The 25006-nt window shown below is 50.6% G+C and overlaps 2 long non-coding RNA genes across 3 annotated transcripts in view; one reads left to right on the forward strand and one right to left on the reverse strand.

The window, feature by feature from the left end:
• On the reverse strand, positions 244-9301 carry LOC110260339. The gene is made up of 2 exons (XR_002343473.1): positions 8826-9301; positions 244-1866 (listed from the first exon to the last, which is right to left on the reverse strand). It is a non-coding gene; the product is annotated as an uncharacterized LOC110260339 (long non-coding RNA).
• The window catches only part of LOC110260338, a 94947-nt gene continuing 79267 nt past the window's right edge, over positions 9327-25006 (forward strand). Inside the window, exon 1 of one of the 2 annotated variants that reach the window (XR_002343472.1) lies at positions 9327-9493. This is a non-coding gene — a long non-coding RNA (uncharacterized LOC110260338). The remainder of the gene's footprint in view (positions 9494-25006) is intronic. The other variant, XR_002343471.1, reaches the window with a different exon arrangement.

A 25006-nucleotide genomic window follows, 5' to 3' on the forward strand; every position in this document is an offset into this window, starting at 1 on the left:
CTTCCCTGGGGCGCGCTCAGCATCCTCCCAGGCACGAGGCGCTGTCATCAGGCCAGGCGGTCCGGCGTAGCCCTTCTCGTGAGCATGGACAAGGGGGTCTCTGGGCACATTAACCTAAGGGGATCACGGGCCCTGGGGGATAAATGTTCCCCTGGGTTTGTCCAGGGGACAGGCAAATGAGGCTAAAGAAAACCCCGAAACAGGCAACTGCTTTAACAACCACGAAAATAAAATACTTCTAAATAACGAAGCACCGCTTTTTTCATTCTTCCTCATCTGAGGGTATTTGAGGCAACAGAAGCTTGATTTTTTTTTTCCCCCTCTCATTCAGTTGTCAACTGTTCACAGTGATATCCAGAGCTGTCCAGTTTGCCTATCGCTGCAGGTGTATTTGTCCTCAAGAAGTAAGATCAAGTAGATTGACTGGGACAGGCGAGGGGTGGGTGCGGGGTGGGATCTGTCCTCTCTCTGGGGGTCAGGGAGCAGCCTGGTCAGCAGAGCCCCGCCTGGGGGAGGCGCCCCACGGGCCCAGGTGTGCTCTCATGGGGCCGGATTCTGTTGGGAAGAGAAAGCAGAGGAGCCTGAGAAGGGGAGAAAGAGCATAATGAGACACCAAGCAAGTGTTTCCATTCAAATAAATTAAGGGCAAAGTCACTGGTGTTGGGATGTTTAGATTAGAGATGGGGTTGGCCAGGTGTGGTTAACCACCTAGTGAGCAGGCGGCCCTCACCTGGACTTGGAGGCAGGCAAGAGAAGGTAGGGAAAATTCCATGCTCGGGTGGAGGGATTGGTGGTGGGGGCCGGGGTGTGGGGACATGAAGCCACACGCAGAGGTTCAGGAGAAGAAGGAGCAGAGGGGTTGGGCTCAAGAAATCGGACTCTAGTTTAAGAGATCGCACCGGGAGTCTGCAACCCGCCTCCCTCCCCGACCCTCCCGCGTGCAGCGCTGCTGCTCCTCCGCTTCTCTTCGGAGCAGCCCACAGCCCAGGTGGTACAGTCATTTCCATAGCAACCAATTGTTCTGTCACACAGACAGGATTCTGACTCCAGGTGGGTTATGAACAGAAGGAACATATGAAAACCACTGTGTGACTGAGATCTAGTTTTCCAGTAAGTGCCCCTGCTTATTAAAAAAAGAGAAAATGTACAAACTACAAGATCAATGGAAGGGGGGCCGAGCAAATGCTAAATCTTCCATGAGGCATCAGCTGTTTGCTGCAGACAACAACAGCCTAATAGGTTCAACAAGAACGATGCTAGCGGGGAGGGCCCGCAAGGCCTCTCTCAGGCTGCAGATTAAGGATGACGGCCGGGCCTGGTGGATGAGCAATATCGGGTCTGGGAGGCGGGAGGAACGCCTTGAGTGCGTCGTCTCAATCTTGCACCATCCTTCATGCTTTTGCTGGGAGAGCTGCGCTGCTGTGGTCGTGAAACGAGCAGGACCTGACAGCACCCCAGCGCCCCTGCCTGCCTGCGTGCATACGTTCCTGCCCGGAGGAGTCATCGGTGCAAGCTGGGGCTAGTAGCCCTGGAACAAACCTCACTACTTAGACATCACTGGGAGAAAATGAAGTCTGAATTACAAGGTATTTTAGGAGCAAAGCAAGCGTATCATTACTCCGAAGGCATGACGGAGGCCCTGCCTTTGTCATGGCATCAGAGACTTTGGTCCAGTCTGACCTGCAGCTCATACTGTGTGACCTTGGGCAAGTCTCCGCCCTCTCTGAGTCCTCATCTTGTGGACTTAATGCCCTCCAGATGCAGGGCCTGCCTTAGTCCCCGCTTCCAAGTCCTGTCCAGTGCAGGGACCTCCTGGCAGGGCCTGAACCGTGAATGTGAGATTCATCTGCTGCTTCGAGTGCTTTCCTAGAACAGAATCAAGACCGTAATCATTAGCTACTTGTCTCTGCCTCCAGTGAACGCTGATCAGCCACCTTCTATGTGGGGATCACAGGGCCGGGTATCAGCAGTCAAGGTAAGAGGTGGTGGCGCCTTTGCGGGGGGTGCGCGGGGGTGGCATGGGGGGAGACAGGCAGGCGCATGCTCAGACCCAGAAGCAGGGCTGGCCGCGTGTGGATGGGCCTGGGGATGGGCGCCCTCAGAGGAGGCTGCCGTGTTCTCTCCATGCGCCAGGGAACAGCTGTAAGGACCCGTGTGGGGCAACGCAGGAGGGGAGGAAAGCAAGCTGCGTGGAGAGGTGGGGCTGACCCCATGTGACCCAAGACCTGGGGGCAGGAGGGGGAGAGGTGGGAGTGGACATGCCATGGACGGCTGTGCTCAGACCTCATCATTCTCACAGGGTTGGAGGTAAATGCCCTGCTCAGAGGGGAAAGACAGCAAGTTAAGGGGAAAGAAAACACACAGAATCCCAGCAGGGAAGAGGATGAGATCTGGGGTTTGTGCCCGCAGATGTGTCACTGGAGGAGATCCGAGGTGTTATTGGAGGCCAGTGTGGTAGGCCGTCGTGGCGGAGTGCCTGGGAAGGGGCAGGACACCAGCACCCAGACTAAGGGGACAAGCCAGGCTGCGGGAAAGCTGGGCCCCCGCCACCCAGCCCCCAGGACACAGTATGCAGGTGCCCCCATCACCCCGGGCCCCGCCCAGGCTTGGCGGATGGCGTGGATTTCCTGCCGGGCAATGGCAGTCTCCTCTGAGACACCCCCCGACCCCCAGGGAAGTTGGGGAAAGGTCTAGAACTGTGGTGCAAAGGTGCATCTTGGCTAAAGAGCCAGAGAGAACAACCACCTGTCTGAGTTTTCTGTGTTTCTCTACTTAAAGGAAATTGAAAATTAACCAGTACGTGTTTATGAGCAGCAGCTCCGTGTTTTTTGTTTCTGAGCGGCTCAGGGCTGCCCCCGAGGCGGTTGTCCATGCCCTTGAGGAGTTGAGCATCACTGCGAGTTGACACATGCATGTGCAAAGTTTGAAGAGCTGCACTATTTCTAGGTGAGGGCTGAGCACAGGCTGAGCGGGTTAGAGGGCAAGAGAGAAAGGGGGAGAAGCCTCTTGGAACTGCCTGCTCGGGAAATCTTTGGGGGAAAGTGGACTCTGCAGGGGTCTTAAACAGATGGAGAGAAAGCAGTCAGAACAAAGCTGTGTTTGGAAGGCGGTGGAGAGACTCAGCTTTCAGAAGCATCCAGTCCGTGGCTGCTTCGACTCGTCTCAGAGGAAATGTTGACAAAAATAACCAATAATCAGTAAGCATAGAAGAGGAGTTCCCATCATGGCGCAGTGGTTAACGGATCCGACTAGGAACCATGAGGTTGCAGGTTCGATCCCTGGCCTCGCTCAGTGGGTTAAGGATCCAGTGTTGCCGTGAGCTGTGGTGTAGGTTACGGATGTGGCTGATCCCTTGTTGCTGTGGCTGTGGCGTTGGCCCGCACCTGTAGCTCTGATTTGACCCCTAGCCTGGGAGTGTCCATATGCCACAGGTGTAGCCCCCCCCCCTCCAAAAAAAAATTCTTTACATCTGGTCACCGTGTCCTTGTATGTTTGAGAGGCCACAAAAAATTCACGTTAAATCACATACAAGCCCGAATGGCTTCCCCACACCTCAAGAGGAACATTTATTTTATCAGAAGGCTGGGCACCTGCAGGGAAGGACCCCCTTTTCTGGCATTGGCAGTACCCTTCAATGTCAACCGAGACCCAGGTTTGACTCTTGGGTCTGCCATTTAGGGGCTGGCGGGGCCTGGCCAAACGCCTCAACATCTGTGCGCCTACATTTCCTCATCTGTAAAAGGGGAGCAGTGGTGCTGCTTATCCCAAAGTGTGTTGGGGGGATGGAGCCGAATGTGACAACAGGTCAAGCATCCAGCACGTAGCAGGGCTCTAGGAAGGCAGGTCCCTTGCTTTCCTGGCCCACTGAGAACGCGCCGCATTTGAGACTGGAGGAGGCAAACATTCCAGAAGTCCTCTAAATGCCCTTGCAGGGGTAAATACACAGATTGATCAGCGGGGAAAAATACATTCTCTCCCAGCCTGTGGGGTGAGTGGACCATGCACGCTCGTCTCCGGATGTTTGACTTCCTGAAGCTTCCTCGAACAATGCCATCCCTGTCTCGGCCCTGCTGGCGAGCAGTCCCATGAGAGCCAGGTCCTTGTCACATGTCCTTTTCCTGGAGTGAGTCACTCGAGAATTGGGCTGTAGTCATAACCTTCACCAGCTCAGGGAGGTGAAAGCGGGTCGGAATGAAGGCAAGCACAGTCCCTTCCGTCGTGTTTTGGCCCAGGCCTCAACTGGGCGACTCAGAAAAGTAGGGTCACACCATGAATGAGATAAACTGAGCGGGCCCCCTTGGAGTCCACAAACAAAAGGCCTTTCAACAGCCTGTGGCCCCAAGTCTTATCTACTGCAAGAAAATCTAGCCAGTCACCATCTGGCGTGAGAATGGGTGACCCTAACGAGACTTCTCAGCCCCAACAGAAATTGGAAAAGCCATTAAAATTCTTTTTCTTTTCAAACTGGAGTAGAGTGGCTTGACAACGTTGTGTGAGTTTCTGGTGTACAGCACTGCGATTCAGTTATACACATGCGTTCTTTTCCATGTGCTTTTCCCACTATGGGTTATTAACTGGATACTGAAAGTTGTTCACTGTGCAGTACGGTAGGTCTTTATTGGTTATTTATTTTACATATAGTAGTTTTTAAGGATAAGCCATTTTTATTTTTTCCCAAGGAAAAAGTATGACAGTGGACAGAGGAGGGGAAAATCTAAATAATGGATAGAAAGATGTATAGAATTAAATTTTTTTTTTTTTTTGCATTTTAGGGCCATACCTGCAGTATATGGAGGTTCCCAGGCTAGGGGTCGAATGGGAGCTACACCTGCTGGCCTGCACCACAGCCACAGCCACAGCCACGCAGGATCTGAGCCACATCTGCAACCTATACCACAGCTCCTGGCAACGCTGGATCCTTAACCCACTGAGTGAGGCCAGGGATTGAACCCTCAACCTCCTGGTTCCTAGTCGGATGAGTTTCCCTTGTGCTACAATGGGAACTCCTAGAATTTAAACTTTGGAAATTGACAGCATGTTTTTCTTCTTTGGTTGCAGAAGCATACAATAATTTTATGATGGCCAGGATAAAAATAAACACACAGCTCTCCATGCAGCCGCTATGACCTTATATTTTCCAAAACTTGATGTAGCCTTGGGAATTGATGGTCTTTATCTGGACAGCTTCTGTGGTAGAGCAGAAAAATAACGGGCAGGGAACTGGGCCAGCCTAAGTGCCACGACACCCTGGTCATGAGACCCTGGGCAAAAGCCTCCTTGCTGCTCTGGGGCTGAGGTTCCTCAACTGAAAGAGGAAAGGTTTATCTAGGTAATTTAGTTTCCTTTTAACCCCGCCCCCCAAGCTTTGATTTTCATGCCTCCTCACATTTTGATCCTTAAAACAAACAAAAAAGGGAGGCCAGCCATCCTTACCAGCCCCACTCCATTCCCTCACACAGACCCTTTTGTGGAAGGGGGACCCACATTTGTCAACTCAGATGGAGCCCAATTCAGATGGGCCATTGCGTGAGCTCTTCGAATTCATGCCCAGTCCCCAGGTGCACCTCTTCCTTGGAGCCGTAGCCCGCTCTGCAGCTCAGTCCTGCCCTTTGAACTTAGATTTGAATCCTGCCCTTTCTGAACTTACACACTAGCTAGAAATCCATTTACAGATCTTCCGCCCTTTGGCCAGTGTCCACTGTTTGCGTCTTTAATGCTTTTCCATTCAGGTGCTCCCTTATCACCTTGTGTCTCTGTTCCAGGGGACACCGTGCCCTATAACTGTAGGGAACAAGTACAGATGAATAGCCAAAAGTCAGGCTGATGTCAACATTTAGCTGCTAGGGCGTTCCCATTGTGCTTCAGCAGGTTAAGAATCCAACATAGAGTCCATGAGGATGCGGGTTTAATCCCTGGCCTCCCTCAGTGGGTTAAGGATATGGCATTCCTGCAAGCTGTGGCGTAGGTCACAAATGCGGCTTGGATCGGGCATGGCTGTGGCTGTTTCGTAGGCTGGTAGCCTGGAGACTTCCATATGCCATGGGTGTGGCCCTAAAAAAGGTTGGGGGGGAGGTCAAAATTTAGCTCTTGGGGAGGATGGAGGGACCAATCCCCACCCCCTAACTCTGTGGAGGACACCTAGAGGTGAAACTGGTTTTAGTAGGGTGATGGCAGGGTCAGTCGTGAGTTGTGATTCTAATCAATAACTGATAACGTTGCACATGCATTGAGCACCGTGTGCCTGGCCATGTGCTAAGCGTTTAACCACGTCATCTCACAACTACCATTTGAGGTAGAAGCTAATATTACCCCCACTTGAGAGAGAGAAACTGGGAGTTAGAGGTGAAGCCATTTGCTTACTGTCCTATAGTTAGCAAGCAGAAGAGCTGTCACTTGAATCCAGGTGTTTCTGATGCCAGGGCCATCAGCTATTAAATAGTTGTTCTTAGTTTAAAAAAAAGTGTTCCCTACAAGCTCCCTCCTTTCAGAATATACCTCTTCTCTCTGACACTGATTCCATCCTTGGTGATTTATCTGAGAAAACCTGATGCTGATGCTTTCTCTCTCCCAGGTGACAATATTTGAAATGTGGTGGGAGCTTTGCAGGGACATGCTGACAAATCCACTGGGGCGGGTAGGATGGGGAGAGCTCTAATGTGTAGCATTTGCCAATTTCCATGGTGTAAATGCTCCCAGCGTGATCAATTTCAAGCTGTTATGGCAGCATGTAAAATTCCTGAATATTTAATCATTGACTTCTGTGCAGCTCTTTCCAGCACACCCCTGGGGCCCAGAGGATTGTATTGTAGCTAAAAGAGTGCTCATGTTAGCTGGGAATTCTCGGCATCCAGGGCCCGACTGAGAGAGGGCAGCCCCTGGGGGTGGGGGCTTCCAGTGCTCTTTGAGGGGGTCCTCGGATGCTTCTCCCTAGAGGTCTGGCCCTGGGTGCTCTGGGAGACCTTGCTGTGCCCTGTGCTCAGCAACCCCTGGGCTCATATATTACCAACTCTCTGAGGCTTTAGTTCACCACCTCAAAATAGCCTCTGTGGCCAGCAGGTGGCAGCACACACTTGTTCAACCCTCAGCGCCCAAACAAAACGAGGAGCCTTTGTTCTGAGCCAGAGGCGGTGTCACCAAGAGAAAGGCCCACAAGGGCAAACTGATCGCCTGTCCTTAGCTGACCTTGGCCTACGGAGTCAGTGGACAGCCTCCTGCAGCTTGATATAGTGAGAGCAACCTTAGCAAACGACAGAGAGAGCCCAGTCTCAGCACCACTGCCTGTCCATCCTGATGGCTTAGGCTTGGCCTGGGGTGGCATCATGGAAACAGACACCTGCCGGGGAGTTCCTATCCTGGCTCAGTGGAAATGAAGCTGACTAGTATCCTTGAGGACACAGGTTCGATCCTGTCCTCACTCAGTGGGTTAAGGATCTGGTGTTGCCGTGAGCTGTGGTGTAGGCCAGCAGCTACAGCTCTGATTTGACCCCTAACCTAGGAACCTCCATATGCTGTGGGTGGGGCCCTAAAAAGAGACAAATAAAAGAAAGAAACAGGCACTGGGGTCTTTTCAGAAAGGGGGCTGAGTGCTGAGAAGGTGTTTCTGGTTCTAAGAGGGACCTACTCCTAGGTGCCACTGGCCACGAGCCACGCTGTGCTGTGACTTAGCCACTTGACTTTACTGGATGGTCAGCTCCTACTAGGGTGACCAGCTGTCCCAGTTTGCCTGGGCCTGTCCTGGGTTTAGTACTGAAAGTCTTGTGTCCTGGGAAACCCCCAGTCCCCCAAATAGGACTGTGGGCCGCTTTAGCTCCCAGGCCCAGTCCTTGCAGGATGCCTACCTAGCACACAGTGGGTGCTTCCTATTGTGGTTGCTGCTGCACAATGGTCCCGAAGGAGCAGGGCAGTCAAGTGGGATCCCGAGGACTGACCAAATCCAACAGACAGAATTTGATTTAATTTCATTTTTAAAACCTGCCCCTGGAGTTCCCATTGTGGCACGGTGGAAACGAATCTGACTAGGAACCATGAGGTTGCAGGTTCGGTCCCTGGCCTTGCTCAGCGGGTTAAGGATCCCACGTTGCTGTGGCTGTGGTGTAGGCCAGCAGCTGTAGCTCTGATTGGACCCCTGGCCTGGGAGCCTCCATATGCCGCAGATGTGGTCCTAAAAAGCAAAACCAAAACAAAACAAAAAACCCCCCTGCTCCTTTTGCTTTTTATCAGAGGAAAAGGCTGGCATGCTTTAGGGGGAAGCTCCAGAAAGTCCCTTTTTTCCCCCTCTTTCTCTCCGTTTTTGACCCTCCATCCCAGTTTCCCCTCCCCCACCCCCAATGCAGCACATATTGCACCTGGTCCAGGGCCCTCCCAGAGTCCACAACAGGGAACTCAGTGTTCCAGGGGAGGGTGGTGCCGCTTCTGCGGAAGGTGGAAGGGCTGGTGAGGCTGGCAGGCCAGGGGAGGGGTGAGGCAGGCAGAGGCTTTTCCACCCTAGACCTGGGGGTGACAGCTGCCCCAGGGAGCCCGGGGTTCCCTGGAAGCCCCGTCCTGCCCCCTCAACTCCAGGCAGGACCATGGGCATTCTTCATGGCGATGTGGCTTATCTGCTTCATCACTGTCGAATCCTTTAGATGGTTCACTTCTACTCCAAATGCCTAGCTCAGCAGGTCGGGCTCAGCAAACACTAACCTGCCCAGAAAGCTTTGCTTAAAGCAGTGTAAGAACCTTGCAGATTCTTCTTCCCTGCTCTGGACTTTGGGATAAAGGGCAAACCTCTCACCGTGGGCTCCAAGCTCTGCACAGATGAGTCTTTGTTGACTCTCCAACCTTACCTTGTGCCGCTTTCCCCAGCCCTCAGGGTCCCGGTCACCTTGGCCGTCCGCCAGTCCCTAGAAATGCCACGTTCTGTCCTGTCTCAGTCTTCACTCAGGCTGCCCCCTCTGCCTGGATCAGAACAGCAGGTGGGAGCTGGCTCAGATGGGGTGGTCCTAGGACCTACTGTGGGAGGGTGAAATTGCAGCTTTTACGGGGGAGGATGCAGAAGGGTCACCTTCTCAGGAGGGATGGACGTAAGGACACTTTTGGTGTGGCAGGTAGCAGCTCTTCTCCTGTCACCTGGCTAGGAAGGAGCTATCGGTGCTGAGAAATACAGACTTCCGGGGTTTTGGTTTCCAATTTTCTGAATAACCCACTGCTCCTCGTCAAAATCAATCATTCTCGGCAGGCACACATTTATATTCCACTGGTGACAAATTAATGCAGGCATAGCCCCATTCTAGGTAAAAATTGACCATGCAGGTGAAATCCTGCTGACGCCCGTCTCCCGGCCAACATTTGGATTTGCTGGCGCCTGAATTAACCCCGGGGATGCCAGAGGGACTCTTAGGTCTTGGTGGTGGTTATTAATAAGCGTCATCGTTCACCTTAAAGAACAGAGGGCAGGAGTTTGAGTTCTTTTCAGCCAGAAGAAATGCTAGGTGTGTAACGTGGAGTTAGCCAGGTAAGCCACATCCTAGGCAGAGTGCACAGCAACTCTGCTTCCTAAGGGAGGGGAATCTTCAAATCTCCAAAGTTTTGAGGGGGCGCTGAGAGCCTTTATTGGTGCCAGAGGAAGGACTCCCTTCATCTCTAGGGCTAGAGGATCCTGACTTCCACAGCGATTGGCACTCAGCGTAGGGCACGTGAAGAATCCCTGGAAAGATGCAGGCAGGGAGGAGATGCTGGTGCCAGCTCCTCGCTGACCCTTTATGGAGCCGTGAGATGATGCCCATGGGAACTGGTGTGCCCTGTCCGTCTATGGAGCAGCCACCTTTGGGATCCCAGGGGGTGGGCTGGTCCCTTGGGTTTAAGCAGCCTTTATTCTTTTCAAGGAGCCAGAGTCTACCACTGTTTCCCTTCTAAGCTAGCTCCTGCCGCGTTCCCTGTCACCGCAGCTCTTTGACAGAAGTGGGAGCCAGGTTGGAAAGGGAGAAATCCACCAGTCCTTTCTTTTTCCTCCTCACGTCCACCTCTGACTGCCCTCCCCCCCGACGACACCCATGGTCTACCTCCCACACTCTGGGACAGAATTTTGTGTTCTGGGCACAGTGGGGCAGGCGAGGTGGAAAGGGCAGGCTGGGTGGGGTGCTGGAGGAGCCGAAGGCATCAGGGGACTCTCTGGGCACAGACAGGCAGGAACAGGGTTGCAACTGCCCAGGGGGTGGCAGGTGCCCTTTCCCCTCCATTTCCCCCTGCCCACATCCAGACCTTGCTTCCCAGCCTTTGACTCCTTGTCCTGGGAAACCTGGAATGTCTGGATTTGGAGACAGAGATAGAGGCCAAGAGCAGCCCTGACCCAGCATCCCTGCAGCTGCCTTGAGACCCCAGACCCTGGACCGCTTCTCCAAACCCAGCCTCCTCCTCTGGGGAGGGGAGGGGAACGTGGCTGGAGCTACCGTGGAAGGGAAGCAGTCGTGACACTGGCTCTTCGGAAGGAACACAGGCTAGAGGCAGGGCTATTTTGTTTGGGTCTTTTAGGGAGGTTAGGGGTTTAGGGAGCCCCTGGGCACTAATCGTGTAACTTCCATCGTGCCCATTTTTTTCTGGGGAGAAAGCTCATACCCATCCTCCAGTCTTCATGGGCCCAAGATGCCCTATAACACAACATAAGCAGAACCTTCTCCTGACAACCAGTCCCGGGAGACCTCTCCTTCAGAACTGACTCAACCCAACTTGCCACCAGTGGGGCCCGGGGTGGAAGGAGCCCCCTAAAGGTGCTCAGGTCTGTGTGAAAGGCCCGCCAGCGACCTGCCCCCTTTCTCCCGGCCCTTCCCTTCCCTTCTCTTTTCCTTTTCCCGTCTTGCCTCTTCTCTCTCCACCTTTTCTCTCCCGGCTCCTGAACTCACGCCCACATCACTTGCCTGTTCCCCTCTCCTGCGATACTGATTTGACATAGTAATCGGTACAATGCAGCTAAGAAGGGCCCTGCGCTCCATTAATCCAGAGAAAAATAGCACGTTAGCTGATGGGCACTGCAGGGTACACTCGTACATTCTTCCCAGGGTCAAGGAGAGTGGAAATTTCTCACTTTCCACTTGTCACACACCAGGAGGCCATTCGGGAAGGGCACGTGAGCCCGGGTGTGGGGTTGGCAAGGGGAGGGTGGGACGTGGGTGGGCTCCAGTCCGTGAAGGCATTAGTCACCCATCAGGGACTCGGGCAGACCTTGGGTGTTCAAGGACTCCGGTTGTAGAGGCTTGAGTTGTAAAATCCCATTGGGTGGCCGAAACCAGAATGGTGTGATTTTAATAAGGTTAAACTTTGGCATTTGTACAGCTTTTGTTAGAAGGTTCCTAGTCACGTGGGGGGAGGGGAAGGACTAGCACGGGTCTGTCCTACCTTAGCTGGTCAGAGCTCAGGTGTGGTCGGGCATGGCCTCCTGCCAGGGGCCCGAGGCTGTCCCTTGTCATGCTGGGGTCTGGCTTTTCAGCAACGAGGTCTGCCTTGTGGGCCAGAAAGCCTGTTCACCCAACTCTAACCACTGGGACTGTTAGCGGAAGTGGATCCAGGCAGCGGTTTTCAGACAGGAAGAGGCCTTGAGACAAACGGACTAATTTGGGAGAAGCAAAGGCCTCCATTTCCTGGCCAAAGGTGTCACCTGACCTTGGGCTGTCATCAAGCCATCACCCGCAGCAGGAGCAGAGCAGACAGTTCCATATTCAGAGCACTGCCGGGTTGTCATGCCTTTGGGGATACCCTGAGGCCTGGAACACTTGTCCGTCTGGACCCGTCCAGCCTTCAAACGGCCCCTCCTCTGGGGACCTTCTCAAGCTTCGTCTTCCCTTCCTGAGCCCAGGAGGAATTCACTTGCTCCCTCCTCACTCCAGAGCCCAGGCCATACTTCTCAGCAGCACCCATCCCAGGCCATTGCCTTCGTTGTGAACATAGCTTTGGCGTCACTGGTCTCTGAGCCGTCCAGGCCCAGGGCCCACCTCTGCCTGTTTAATTTCAGTACCCAGCCTGACGCAGGGGAGGATGTGGGAATGAAGGAATGATTTCTCAGGAAGATACGCCCTTTTCCTGGGAAAACAGCCTAAATGCCATGTCTTCTCCATAAGGATCATCTTTGTTCATGAAGGATCATAAAAAGTCTAATTAAAAAATTAAAACTTTAAAAAAATGTATATTATTATTATTATTTTGTCTTTTTAAGGCTGCACATGGAGGTTCCCAGGCTAGGGGTCTAAGCAGAGCTCTAGCTGCCGGCCTACCCCACAGCCACAGCAACACCAGATCTGAGCTGTGTCTGCGACCTACACCGCAGCTCACGGCAACACCAGATCCTTAACCCACTGAGCAAGGCCAGGAATCAAACCCGCAACCTCATGGTTCCTAGTCGGATTCATTTCCACTGCACCACGATAGGAACTCCCTAAAAAAAATTTTTTTTTTTAAATCGAAGTATAGTTGATTTATAATGTTGTGTTAGTTTCTGCTATAGAGCCAAGTGATTTAGTTATATATATAACTATATATCTCTCTCAGATATATATGTTTATTTATACATATGAAACTTTCAGATAATTTTCCATTATAGTTTATTTTAAGATATTGACTCTAGTTCCCTGTGCTACACAGTCGGACCTTGCTGTTTATCTATTTTAAATAGTCTGTATCTGCTAATCTCAAACTGCTAATTCTCCTCCCCGCTCCCCCACTTTCCCATTTGGTAGCCATCAGTTTGCTTTCTAAGTCTGTGGGTCTGTTTCTGTTTTGTAAATAAATTCATTTGTATCCCTCTTTTAGATTCCGCATATAAGTGATATGACATGATATTTGTCTTTCTTGGCTGGACCTGCTTCACTTAGTGTCATAATCTCTAGGTTTATCCGTGTTACTGCAGATGGTATTATGTCATTCTGTTTTACGGCTGAGTAATATTCTATTTTGTGTGTGTGTATACATGTGTATACACGGTGGTAGATACCACATCTTATCCATTCATCTTTTGATGGACACTTAGGTTGCCTCCAAATCTTGGCCTTTGTAAATAGTGCTGCAATGAACATTGAGGCAAATATGTCCTTTTGAATTAGAGTTTTCTCCAGTTTGCTGAGGAGCGGGACTGCTGGAAAAGTATAATTTCTAAATAGGTTACCAGCTTCTTGAAGGTGGAGTTTTCATCAGTGCATGAATCCACAGCATCTGCCATTGTATGTCCATTGGTATAAATTTCAAATGCATCAGTTGGTCTTGTCTGTGTCCATTACGTCAATGTTGAACCATTTACAGAGTTATTTCCTCAAACTGAGCAAGTCAAACGAGCAACAGTGAGCACGTACCTACCCTGTGTCCGAGCTGACACTAGGTTGTATAGAAATGCAGAGATAAGAGGTCCCCGCCTGCCAGGAGCCAAGTCGAAGAGCTGCAGCTGTGTGGTCAAGTGCTAAGTATGTCTGAAGGTCTGGCGTGTGTGCCGGTGGTGAGCCGTCGTATGGGCCTATGGAGCCAAAGGCATAGCACGTTCCCTGGAGAAGCTGATGGCTGGATGAGCTCCAGATACCCCTGGATGAGAGGCAAGGTGTGCACAGGCCTCCCTGAATGCAGCCCCTGCAGCGTAGTGTGCGGAGCCCTTGGGGCCCCTAGGTCTGTGAGAGCAAAGAGAGTCACACAGTGTAGGAAAGAGGAGGCCAGTAGGAAGGGGGACCTAGCCTGTTCCTAACACATGGGGTCTGACGGACTTAAATGCCACTTCGTTTTTGGTGCTGAGCCGGAGGTTTCCTCTGGGGCCTCAGATGGTTGTGAACTATCAGGGGTCACTTTGAGCAGAGCTGACTCTGCACCCAGGCCCGGGGAGCATCCTTTCAGCGCTCTTTGGATGAGGAATGCCCAGGCCTGGGCTGGACCTCCTGGGGTGACCTTGGACTCTCCTTGTGGCATATTCTTGCCTCAGGACTAGCTGGACTTATGCTTAACCGTACAGAAGGAAGGAAGGGTGGGTGCTGTCTCCCAGGATGGCTGGTGCTGAGCCTGGTGAAGAATCACCCGCCCTTCAGCTCACAGACAACCTTACCCAGGAGCTTAGTGCTTTAGTTTACAGCACATGAGCTTGTAATGTGGTGGCCAAGGAGCAGGTGGCACGGGGGGCTCACCTGGGAACTGCCCTTTCAAGGTGGCTCCGATCGGCTCTCCCTCTTGGGGAACCCAAGCTGTTAGATCACTGTTAGATCACAGCCTGAGCCACCTGGGAGGGCTTGGCCTCCCCGGGTGGGGGGTGGGGGGCAGTGCTGTGGATAGTCTGTGTTTGCCCAGGAGCCTGGCAATCAGGGAGGGTCTAAGGACACACAGAGGCTCCTGTGTGGAGAGGAATGGGGCTGGTCCCTCTGCAGGCAGGTGACATCCTGGAAATGCCCCTCCTGGCCGTGTGTACCCTGAGCTGCCCCGGGGAGCCAAATCTCCTTCGCCCTGGCCACTCCCTGCTCGTGAATGGGGCTCGTGACTCACATCTGCGGGGAAGGCAGCGCAGTTAGGGGAGCCTAATTCAAATGCCAGGCAGACGCAAATAGCGCACTTTCCTACAAATAGCCTCCCCAGCTGTTCCGCGGGAGGCCGAGCCGGGTTCTCATCCAAAGTACATTTGTTCTTATTTATGAGTCACATCAGGTGCCATTGGCTGCCTACCTTTGGCCCCTCAAGGCCAGCTCTGTGTCCTTTGTTCCCTAAAGTCTCACCAAAGTGAAATATTAACTGCTGGTGGGACAAAAGGGCCTGGGAGTCTCTGAAGGCAGGGCCGATGGAGAAGAATGCCTGGAGGGAGGGTTGTTCACCGACCTGGAATTTTCCATTCCTCTGAAGCTCACATGATCAGAGTGGTGTTCTCTTCAAGCTACACAATGAAGAGGGGTGCCAGGGTGGCAGGTGCTTAGGAACTGGACAGTGGGGGACCACTGCTGTTTACAGCATCATGGTCACGGCGGATGCTGATCTCAGCCAAGCAGGAGGGATGGGACTGATCAGACCTGAGAGCCGGAGACCCGGGGCCTGGCCACGGTTCTGCATCTAGAACAGCCTGAGGAATCTTAGGGGAGACACACGTCAGCTTAGGGCTTCTGATCCCTTGGCCATAAAAGGAGGGGCTGGGCAAGAACACAACAGTCTTTTCTGGAAAAAAAAAAAGGTGTTTTCTGGATGGGACATTTTCTGCCCTAAACACGGCAACCAGTCTTATCCATTTATAAGCAGTTGTAGTAACGTCTTTCTTTATCGTCTGTGAGAGGTTATCAGGGCCCGGCCTCTGCTCCCTTCGCTGCCTTCTTCTTCCCCTTCTCTCCATCTGCCTCCCTGCTTCGTGCCCTCCTTTCCTTTATCTGACTTCTCTTATCTTTATCTGGAGGCTGGGGACATCTCCTTCCAAGCTGGGACACAAGTCCGTCACATGTCTTCTGAGTCAAGTGGACCCACATTTGCCACTTTCTGGCTCTGCTCCTCCCCAGCCTCTCGACTTTGGCCACCGAGTTCTCTGGGCAGCAGGTCCTCACCTATCAAAAGGGAATCCTAGTAGGGTTTTTGTAAGAATTGCATGCAGTATCTCATCCATGAAGTCTCCTTAAATATAAGCCCTTATGTGATTTTAGCTTAGAAGGTGGCACGCACAAGGACCTCATCCTTAGCCTCTCTTTCTGCTAAGAGGGATATTCTCCTCCTCTTTTTGGGCTTTGGACTTGGTGTCACCTCGACCTTTCTTCTTGCTGGTTCCCTACAACAAGTATCTTAGGAAGCCTTCCTTATAGCTCCCCTGGGCCTGACAGTTGTGGACACAAGGCCTGCAGGTCCATGGCCGAGCGAGGGCTCAGCCCTCTGCAGAGAGGGGGTACTATCTTGGGGACTCACTGGAAGTTTTCTCATCCAGGTATTTTTCTGGGGGGAATTTGTTCAAATCCTGGCTGATTAGCCAGGATTCTCTGAAAATGGGTGTGGGCTTCAGTTCGTGGGGTCAAGTGGATCAGGCTACACTTTCTTTGGATTAGCTATTGATCTCCTTATTGTCTAGAAGCTGCCCTGGTGCAGATTCATGTTCCCTGGGCTCCGAAGTTTGTCACGGGGCTCTTTTAAAGTGACAGGAACTCGAAACTATAGGGAAGGTAGGCACTACCAGATGGCCCATATTATGTCTTAGGAAAATATTTAAAAATTGCTTCCCCTGGGGAGTTCCCTGGTGGCCTAGCAGTTAAGGATCAGTCTTGTCACTGCTGTGGCTCAGGTCACAGCTGTGGCTCAGGTTCGATCCCTGGCCCAGGAACTTCCACAAGCCATGGGCATGGCCAAAAATTTTTTTTTTTAAAAATGCTTCTTCTGGAGCCTGCTGCTCTGTGGGCATGTAGTGGAATGCCAGATGGGTTTCAGCACCCACTTGTCCCCCTTGGCCAAGAGCCTTTGCAGAGGGCCCAACCTGCCCAACCTTAAGTGCAGACCTGGCACTCACCCATTACAAGTTCCAGGAAGGTACGATCCCTGTCTCTTTCATCAGTGAAGCCTGAACACTTAGCCAAAGTCCTAGCACAATGTAGGTGCTCACTAAATAGTGTTGCGTATTGAGTGAATGAAGGAAAGCCGACTTCTAGCTAGAGATGCTTGGTGTAACTGGGGCCCCGGGACCCTGATACCAGCAGAGGGTTAAGAGCACGTGCTTTGGTGACAGACAAAACTGAGTTTGGGAGTTCCTGTTGTGGGCTCAGTGGGTTAAGCACCCAACCAGTATCCATGAGGATGCAGGTTCAAGCCCTGGCCTCGCTCAGTGGGTTAAGGATCCAGTGTTGCTGCAAGCTGTAGTGGTGGTAGATGAGGCTGGGAACTGGTGTGGCTGTGGCTGTGGCGCAGGCCAGCAACTGCAGATCTGATTCGACCCCTAGTCTGGGAACTTCTGTATGCCACAGGTGAGGCCCTAAAAAGAAAAAAACCAACAACTTTGTTTGGATTTTACCCTCTCTCTTAACAGATGCATGATGGTAACTTCTCTGAGTCTGTTTCTCCATCTTTAAAATAGGGGTATCCGGAGTTCCCGTCGTGGCGCAGTGGTTAACGAATCCGACTAGGAACCATGAGGTTGCGGGTTTGGTCCCTGCCCTTGCTCAGTGGGTTAAGGATCCGGCTTTGCCGTGAGCTGTGGTGTAGGTTGCAGATGCGGCTCGGATCCCGCGTTGCTGTGGCTCTGGCGTAGGCCGGTGGCTATAGCTCCGATTTGACCCCTAGCCTGGGAATCTCCACATGCCGTGGGAGTGGCCCAAGAAATGGCAAAAAGACAAAAAAAAAAAAAAAAAAAAAAATAGGGGTATCCTAACACCTGCCCCAGTGGTGCTGTGGTGAGGATTCACCAAGATGACATGAGTGAAGCGCCTGTATCAGTGTGTGACAAAAAGTCATGTTGTAACTGATGCCACCTGGAGGGCACCGGGGGTGGGCCTTCCCCAGGGCCTCCTAAAGCTAAATGGCTTTAGGGCTGCCAGAGCCTGGAGCCTTTCCAGCCCTTCTCAGGGGGGATCTCAGGTATGGATTAACGTGGCTTGTGGTCACAATGATTATTCGCTTCTGGCACCCACCCCATCCACTTTACTGGGGCCTCAAAGCCCGTTAGGTACTCAAGCATTCTGTGCTTCAGTTTCCCAGAAAAAGCACGCCTCACCTTGGTTAGATGACAAATATCTTCTATAATTTACTGCTTCCTGTTACTGTAGCCCTGGTGGCTCTCTTGGTTGGGTTTGGAGATGTGCCATCCTCATGGCGCGGACCTCAGCCTATCAGCAAAGGCACGGAGAGCCCTGGCCTCCCTCCAGGGCGCTGGCCTTCCACAAGCCCAGGGACCACAAAGCCCACACGCTGGCGTGGAAAAGAAAGGCCTCTGGCTGCTGAGGCTGTTCAGCTGAGACAGAGCCACACGCATATACTCGCTGGGGTTGTGTCTGTGTTTTTAAAGCTCACAGCAGTGGGTCGGAGCGAGAGCAGCCGTGCGTTTCGTCCTCCGGCAGTGTTGCAATTGGGAATTCGTACCAGGTTCTGCAGAGGAGCTGGGGAAAAGTTGGTGAATACATTCAGGCTAGAGGGGAAAAGTGGGAAAGAATTTTTTCTCTGAGTGGTTACATGTGTCTATGGGGACCTGAAAGTATCCTGAAATTGTGATGCCTAAAAGTTTGCAATTTAAAACATCCCCATGGGCCCACCCATGCTCACTGATCAGGGACCGAAGTGACTTTCATGGGGCGGACGTGAGGGTGCCTGGGGAGAGCAGTAACGGGGGTAGAGTTCATAGAATAATGGAATAAATGTAGGACTGAGGGTCAAAAAACTTAGGTTTAAACCTCTGTTTTGTCCTTGGTTGGTTATGCGTTTGATGTCATCTGCCCATGTCACCAGTTTCTCTGTCACACAGCAGTGCAGGCAGGGGTGTGGGTATGGCCATCATCAGAGGTGGTGGCTTTAAGTGAAGGCCTGGCACGTGGTGGGTGGGAAGCCAGGAGGGGTGGGACCACCTGAGCCCTGCAGTCAGCCAGGCCAGGGGGCTCAAATTCTTGTCCTACAGCCTCTTTCCACGGTCCAAGGGACACTTTTGAGGGAGGGAGACAGTAAAGAGATCCACAGGGGATTTGGGGCCTTTCTCCACGGGGGAGGGGAGCTGGCCTGATGATTCCGCCAAGGACCCTGTCCTTTCCTGCCCTGACGACAGGATTTCACAGGTGTTACAGAGCCTCTTCTGTGGTCAAGCAAGGCTGGGGGAGGGGAGGGGAGCCGGGGTGGGGGTGGGGGTGGGGAGACAGCACAGACCCCCGGAGAGCCAGCAGCCCCAGGGTGCGGGTTGCCCAGGCCGAGGTGTGGTTCACAGTAAGTTTCAGTAAGATGTTTATTCCATGAATGAATGGATGAATCCATGGTTGTACAAGCAGCAAGTTCAAGGACTTACAAGTTACTCAGCACCCGGATGCTCTCATAGTCCTTGTATATTCTTTTCTCCCTTTGGAGCCCCTTTTGGGGTTTTGTTGGCTCTTTATTATTTTGTGTTGAAGTAGAATTGATTTATAGCGTCGTGGTACTTTCAGGTGCACAGGACAGGGATTCAGTTTTATGTATATGTATACATACACATGTGTGTCCTCTTTCAGATTCTTTTCCCTAATAGGTTATTATAAAATATTGCGTATAGTTCCCTGTGCTATATGGTAGATCCTTGTTGGTTATCTATTTTACATACCTTTTATATTCTTTTACTATTATCTATTTGGATAAAGCCATGCCCGATAAATACGCCTCATTAATTATGATCTATTATATAGGTTGGAAAAACTAGACACATGGCCTAGGCCTCTCTCAAGAACTGGGAGCTCCATTTTTTCTTCGCTCTCCTGCCAGTTGGATCTATATAGACTCAATCCTTGAGGTGTAATAGTTGGATTATTTATTGATTATTTATTTATTTGTTTGTTTATTTATTTATTGCTTTTTAGGGCTACACCCGCAGCATATGGAAGTTCCCAGGCTAGGGGCTGAATCGGAGCTGTGTTTGCGACCTACACCACAGCTCACAGCAAGATCCTCACATAAGGATCACAGTCAGATCCTTAACCCACTGAGTGAGGCCAGGGATCTAACCTGCGTCCTCATGGATATTAGTCAGGTTCCTTATTGCTGAGCCACAGTGGAAACTCATATGTTCTTTACAATGGGATGAATTGCCACTGTCTTTTATTTTAGCTTTCAAAGTAAAACTTCTAAAAATTAAGAACTATTATACAAAATGGTGGACAACATCAATGCAATGATTAAGTGGCAAAAATACTTTAGTTGGTAGTTCCCATCATGGTGCAGTGGAAACGAATCTGACTAGGAACCATGAGGTTGCGGGTTCGATCCCTGGCCTCGCTCAGTGGGTTAAGGATCCGGCGTTGCCGTGAGCTGTGGTGTAGGTCCAAGACATGGCTTGGATCCTGCGTTGCTGTGGCTCTGGTATAGGACAACAGCTGTAGCTCCGACTGGATCCCAAGCCTGGGAACTTCCATATGCCACAGCAAAAAAAAAAAGCAAAAACAAAACTTTAGTTAATATTTCCTGCCCATTCCAAACAGCTATGTTGAGTAGCAGATACCTTAATGAAGCAATTATTTATTAATCAGCAAAGTTCAAAAAGTACTGATTTGATAACACAAGAGTCTGGGAAAGTATGGCCTTAAGGTAGAGGTCACGAAAGAATCCATCATTTTTGTTCTGGGTCCTCTGTTTACTTTTTATAAATCCCTGGACAAGTTACTTATTCTCTCTGAGCATTTCCTCATCTGTCAAATGGAAACAGTAATGCCTGGCCTGCTTACCACACCAGAGCGGTTGGGAAGATCAAATAAAATCATAGGAGTGAAAGTATTTTGCAAATCACATTGTGCTCTACAAATATAAAGAATTGGGTTATTCACTGGATTCACAGCTGTACAAAAAAAAGAGAGAGACGAATGTAATCAGACAGGAGGCAAATGGCTAGATTTCTAGGAACATGAGCGTGGCCATGAAATCCACCCTCCATGATCACTTGCCCGTCAACCCAGAACCTGAAGAGCAGGGAAATGGGAGAATCTTCTAGAAATTGAATGGGTAAAATCTGCCTCTAATGGATATGCTTTGCCAGCTGCAGTTGTAAACCATGATGATGTGCACATTTAAATGTTGGGTTTGGGAAACACTCAAACACCAATCAAGGTGTCATTGCAGGAAGATAGGTCTGAATGGGATTGCAAATCAGAAAGCAGGAACCTAACGACTTTTTTTTTTTTTTTTTTTGGCAACATCTGCCCCATGCCACCTGGGGATCTCTCAACATATTAATTTAATTTATTAAATTTTTATGAAGAGTTTTCCATGATTTTTTTTTGTTATTACGGCTGCTTGAATTTTCCTTGAAGTTCATGTCAGTTTTTTCGATTTGCAAATTTTTCAGTATAATTTTTCTTTCCAATCCGGCAGTTTTTGTTATCATTTTATAGAAGTCAGGCAGGCAGTGCCTAATGGCTTCTATGTCACATTACTGTACTATGATGCAACACTGTGCTTCCACCTGTGGCCTATAGGGGGCCCACATTAACATTACCTGGAGACGGTGTAAGGGTAGGTGTGGGTTGAAACACACATGCCAGGGCCCCAGATCCCTGAACCTTCAATCAGAATCGCTGACAATGAGGTCAGGGAATCTGCACCTTGAAGATACCCCCACATTCCCGAATGACTACTTTTTAGAGTCCGCTTGATAACAATCCACTTAGCGGCATCTCCTCATCGTAAGGCAAAAGCAACTTTGGAAAGATTTCAGAAGAGGAAATAAATGATTTAAAGAAACTGGAACTTGTTTATCAAGAAAATTAAATATGTATAGAATTGACCATATGAAGTCAGGACTATGGTTCATAAATATTTGAAAGGAACAAATTCAAGTGGTGGAATCTAGATGTTTTATGCAGGTACCAGACGGCATAAGTAGGAGTAATGGAATGACATAAGCAAAAAGAACTTGGGCCAGACACCAAGGAAAACATCCGACGGTGTAAAAAAACTGTTAGAGAATCATTTCACATGGCTAAGTCAACCAAAATATCAGTCCATCCAGTGGAAAAAAACAGTTGGGCAGCATTTGAAAAAACAACCAATTGAGTGCTTCAGTTTTCTTTTTTTCAAACTGTTGTTTTGATGTCTGAAGCTTTGTTATCCTAAGTCACAGGCATCAAGATGAGTCTTAATAAATGAAAATATGGCTCAGGAAAAAGGTTTGCGACAGGAAGCGCCTACTGGTTCTGGCTAAGAGCTAGAATGAGGAGAAGCAGGAAGTTAGCAGACAATGCCTCGAGCGTCTCTATCTTGCCTTGGACCCCTTCCTGGAAATGATGGGAACATCAAAGAAACTCACTAGGTGTTAGGCCCTGTCTCATTTTTAATTTTTAAAAATTTTTCTCCGAGTTCTCACTGTAGGGCAGTGGGTTAAGGATCCAGTGTTGCTGCAGCTGCAGGGTCATTCAAAGCTCTGGCTCAGATTTGATCCCTGGCCTGGGAACTTCCATAGGCCCTGGGTGTGGCCAGAAAAGGAAAAAAAAAGTATTTTATTGAAGTATAGTTGATATACAGTGTTAATTTCTGCTGTACAGCAAAGTGATTCAGTTGTACATACAGATAATTTTTTTTGTATTCTTTTCCACTATGGCTTATCACAGGATATTGACTCTAGCTCCCTATGCGGGACAATAGGACCTTGTTGTTTATCCATTCTCTATATACTTGTCTGCATCTGCTGATCCCAACTCCCACTCCTCCTCTCCCCCCAACCCCCTCCCCCTTGGCACCCACCAGGTTGTCTTTAAAGGCTCTGTCTCCCTTAATCTGCACAGCCCCGTCAGGCAAGGTGTTATTATTCCCATTTCATGGATGAGGAAAGTCAGGCTTAAGGAGTATAAACTCCTAGGCGATGAAAGCCTGGAATTTGAACTCTCATTTACATGATTCCAAAGTCCAGGCCTTTTCTCGAGCAGGTATTGGGTACAAAGCATGGTATCCTCCTCGGTGGTTCTTCATGAACCTTAAGGCGACAAGGTGAGCGACAGAGGAATGACCCTGGAGGGATCAAACTCTCTCCAAGCAACCTTGATACCGGGAAGCCCTGTGAGAAATGGCTGTCTTTGTCTCACTTCAGATCCCAGCCACTGTCCACAAAGACGTGATGTTTTTGAATGCTGGTAAAATCAGACTTAATGGAGCAGCTAGTGGAAGGGAATGCCATTTGAGCTAACTTTCAAGCCAAGATCTCACAAGCAAGAATGACAGAAAGAGGTTCTTCCCTCTACCCTCCCCCCCCCACTCTCCTCCTCTTCCTCCTCTTCTTCCTCCACCGCCAACCCCACCCCCTCATCTCCACCACCCCGCTGGCACCAGCACCTGTTGATGAAGAAAATTTGAATATCGTGTATTTAATGCTTGTGAACATTACTCCCCACCACTCCCAACCCCAGGAACCCCGATCAATGGTCTGTGCCAGGTACTTTGCCCTTTCGTACCAGCCAGACTTTGAGAGCATGAAGCGGACCTGTTCCACCAACTTAAAAGCAAAAACTGAGCCATCATTCCTTACTGCAACATTTGCAAAAGAATAACCCCTGTGCTCGGCCATGTCCCCAGTTGTTAGGGCTTCCAGAATCCCCTTACATAGACAGAAAGGGAGCTCAGCTTTCTTCGAGCACCCTTGGGGCACCTCCAAAGCTGTAGAACCATTGGGTTAAGGAAAGCAGCATCCGGAGAGCCCCAGACATTGTGGTGCCTGTTTGCCTCTCTTCTTACCTGGCCCCCAGTGGGAGCTCAGAGATGTGGTCTGAGACGGTGGCTCAGAACCTGCCTCACACCCAAACACATGACAAATACAGTGCAGTAGCCAAGGCTTTGGCCCCAAGGGGAAATCTCAGACTCCAGAACCTGCTGACATAAACAAGGGGAAAGGCTGGGTAGCAAGTCAGAAGGCTTGTTTTTGGAAGCTGAAATCTGACTTGGGCAACCGCGGTTCTCCGCCTCCCTAATTGCGCCCTGGCTGGGGAGGCCTAGGAAACCCTCTGGGGGCCCCTGGGGCCTGTAACCAGCACTGCTTAGGTCAGAGCACTGTGCAAATAAGCCCCCTTGGGCCTGCAGACATGTAAACAGCTCTGCACTGACATTCAAACACAAATTCCGCATTCAAGCGACCAGATCTCAGATCCAAGAGTGCAGAGAGGGCCTGGGCCACCCCTGTGCCCCCGGGGTGGGGCCCAGGGCTGAGCTGCAGGATGTGTGCTGATTTCCTAGTGAGCCAAGGACAAAGGATTGGGGCAAGGAGTCCAGTGGGGAGATGGGCGTAGAAGCAGCTCAGACATCAGCTCGGTCAGAAGTGGAAAGGGAACGTGGAGTCGACTGGGGTTGTATTGCTGAAATCTCGGCTGCCTCTGTACACCGATACCCAATAGAAACTAAGGGGCAGAGTTGGAGGAAACAGTAAATGTAGCTCTAATTGCCAGGCAGAGAGGGGAACACAGCAGGCTAGTGCCCCAAGGACTGTAACCCTCCCTCCTTGGAGGGGTAGTGAGGCGTCCTAGTGTCTTCAAGGCGCAGGGCGTGATCAGCTCATGGACATTTTCCTGATTGGTTGATGATGAGGTAATTAGGAGTCAGTGTCATCAACCTGTTCCCAGTCTGGGGTCGACGTGCTTATGGGTGACATGCTGTTCGCTTCCTCCACCTGGTGGGGGCTTAGCACCTGCCAAACAGCTCCAAGGACATGGCTCTGAATACTGCCTACAGTCCTTACAGAAGAACTAACTAAAGGTCCTTGACCTTGTCAAATGGCTAAACTATCATTATTCTGTCTTGCTTGACTGTTTTCCTTTTTTTCTGTATTTTTTCCCTTTGATTGCATTGATTCTTTGACCGAAGTTTTTCTAGATAGAAAGGCAGGCAGGGGGAGGACATAGCGGGTGTCACAGGGTCCTGCTTGGTTACAGTTGCTCCAGTCAAGACAAGTGTTGCTGACAAAGTCAAAGGAGAGTGAAAGAGGAGGAGATTGGAGCAGCGAGAAGGGAAGAGAGGGAAGGGCCAGGCTCAGTGAGGAGCCAAGGGAGCCAGTCAAGTATCTTTTTTAACTTTTTTGGTGGGGAGCGTGGCCTGTGGAAGGTCCCAGGCCAGGGGTTGAAACTGTGCCACAGCAGTGACCTGAGCCATGGTGGTGACAATGCCAGATCCTTAACCCACTGAGCCACCAGGAAGCTCCTGAGTCAAGTATCTTGCAAGAACTTACTGTTGTCAGGGGCAAGGGTATCAAGGTTCTTTGCCTTCCTTGGGTCGAAATCATAATACGAAATTAAGTAGAATTAGGAAGCTATCCCCCAGTACTGAGTGTTTTGATCAATAAAAATATGAAAGAGGTGGAAGGTGAAACCTACTGAAAATACCTGGCCGCCACCGAAGAAGCCTCATCTCTACATCTTGACATGTTAGGCAGCCC

This window comes from Sus scrofa, chromosome 4, assembly GCF_000003025.6.
Source record: "Sus scrofa isolate TJ Tabasco breed Duroc chromosome 4, Sscrofa11.1, whole genome shotgun sequence".
In the NCBI taxonomy this organism is placed as follows: Eukaryota; Metazoa; Chordata; class Mammalia; order Artiodactyla; family Suidae; genus Sus; species Sus scrofa.